The sequence below is a fragment of the Echinops telfairi genome, unplaced genomic scaffold (genome assembly GCF_000313985.2).
Source record: "Echinops telfairi isolate 266 unplaced genomic scaffold, ASM31398v2 ScPeMD7_7458;HRSCAF=8496, whole genome shotgun sequence".
NCBI classification, from domain to species: domain Eukaryota; kingdom Metazoa; phylum Chordata; class Mammalia; order Afrosoricida; family Tenrecidae; genus Echinops; species Echinops telfairi.
This window is the reverse complement of record NW_022111358.1, coordinates 17047599-17049787: the sequence shown is the minus strand read 5'-3', so window position 1 is coordinate 17049787 and position 2189 is coordinate 17047599. Positions and strand designations below refer to the sequence as shown.

At 54.8% G+C, this 2189-nt stretch overlaps 1 protein-coding gene across 4 annotated transcripts in view; it reads left to right on the top strand.

Moving 5' to 3' along the window:
* MSI2 (musashi RNA binding protein 2) overlaps positions 1-2189 on the top strand; it is a 424197-nt gene that overhangs the window by 92429 nt on the left and 329579 nt on the right. The window lies entirely within an intron of this gene.

Here is a 2189-nt window from a genome sequence, read left to right as displayed (position 1 = left end):
GTGAGTTGGTTTTGTTTGGGTGTTAGTACCGAGGTGCTTGGGCTCTGGAGGCGCCGTGGTTCAGCCCGCCACTGCGAACTAAAAGGTCATCACCGGAGGTGCTACAAGGTGGACTGGTGACAGTCGGCTCCTATAGTGAGTCACCATGGAAACCAAACCCACTCCCGGTCCAGTCACTTCCAACTCACAGCCACCCTATCGGCAGGAAGAACTGCCCCAGAGGGCCTCTAGGGTCATAGTCATCCCCGAAGCCAGCCGTCACATCTGTCTGCCGGTGGGCTTGAACCTCTGATCTGTTGGTTACCGGGCCAGCACTTAACCTCGGTTCTCCTGGGGCTCTTTCTGTACAGATTAGGCCCTCAGAAACCGCAGGGGTCAGTTCTGACGGGTCTCTTGAGACGTAAGTGTCCCCACAGCAGCAGGCTGGCTGGCTTTGGGGTCCCGAGGCTCGGAAAGGGTGGGTCCGAGGACCTGTGTTTTGTAGACTGGATCAGTCCCGTAGGAGTAGTTGTCCCGTGTGTGTACTGCTGCTTCGTCTCTGGCTGGGAGGCTCTGATTGGCATAGAGTCACTCGGGCTCCCGTGGGCCCCTCTGCCCCCTCCCCCGTGCCTCTCTGGGCACCGAGCAGTTTCACAGGGCCCTGTTAACGGCCAGGGTGTGGAAGGCAGGAAATGAGGGATGACTGGACTTATGGAGGACAGGCGGCTCTTGTAATTCGAAAGAAACGCTTAAAAGCAAATTGACTCTCCGCCCTACAACCTTGCTGCTTCCAAAGGGCAAAGTCAGGATGACGCAGTTCCCACTGCGACACGTCTTATTTCTGGAAAGTTGAGTCATTGGATGATGATTGGAGTCTCAACAGCCCCTAGCCCATCTTCCCCAGAGGGCTCCTGAAATGTGCTCCCTCCAGGGAAGGACAGGCTTCCTCCGCAGTGTGCTGGCCCCTGTCTCCCCAGACCGGAGTGAGACCCTGGCTGGCCAGGCTGGCTGTGCGTGGGCTCTCTGAGTTGCCCAGGGCTCCCAGGTTATGTCACCTCTGGAGAAACTGGGAGGTGAGAGGGGGGAGCTGACAGAGGCCTGGCAGGGCCATGCACGCCATCGGAAGGGGACTTGTTGGTTGCTCTGACGGGGGCTAGGGTTGGGGTGGGTTCCAGCCACTGGATTTCTGGGTGTCACACCACGAACGTCTGTGCCTAGAGACGCCTCAGAGCGTAGAGCGATCGGCAGACTCGGCACACAGTCCAGCTGGGAACAGGCCGAGCAGAGCTTCAGGGGTGCGAGGGAAACCAGGGACTGTGTTTTCCCTAGTTCTTTATTTAGGGAATGGGTGGAGGCGGACGGTGAGGCAAGCGATGTGGTCATTTCTGCTGTAGGGCTATTTGCCCAACCAGAATATGTGTTTCCTTTGGGGAGGGTCTTTGAGCTTGGGGGTTTTCAGTAGATGGGTGTTTATTTTTCCCAGGCCGTTCAACAAACAGTTTCTGTAGAGTCGATTCTAACTTCGTATGGCAGCCTGTAAGTAGAACTCTGTCGGAATGATTTTCAGTGGTTGTACTTTTGGGGAAGTAGGCACCTCTGGGTGTACTTGAACCTCCAACCGTTCAGTCGGCAGCCAAGTGTATGAACAGCTTGCACCAGGGTGTTATGACGGGGTCCTGTTGCTGTCTCATTAACAGTTGGCCTGGGGAGTACTGGGCGTGGACTGGCCTGCTGGGTCTCCATTCTTCCCTAGGGACTAGCTAGTCTATGGCAGGGATCACCAAACTACTACATATAAAGTGACCACATGGGAAGTCTTGTCTGCTTTGAGGCCAAGAGGTCAAATGGAGGCTATTAGTTACTGTGGGGTACCAGCCCCCACAATCGAATGGGTTCAATAGGTGGTTGTGTAATTGCGGGGTTAAATTAAAGAGACATCAGACAAGCTAAGGCATGCAATTGCTCACCTCCTGGACAGCCATGATCTCAGCAGCCAGGTCTGTACAGAGAGCACGAATCTGTTTCCAATCATGACCTATATATATTTCAGGGTCGTGCAAGCTCCCCTAATTACATCATAACAGAAAGGGTTGCACCATAGGCATACATGAAATAGGAGGGGGATGAGCTAGGGGTGTACACGCAATAGGAAGGGGTGGCACTAGGGGTACACATGTGACAAGATGGGCGGACTCCACAGTCAAGATGGC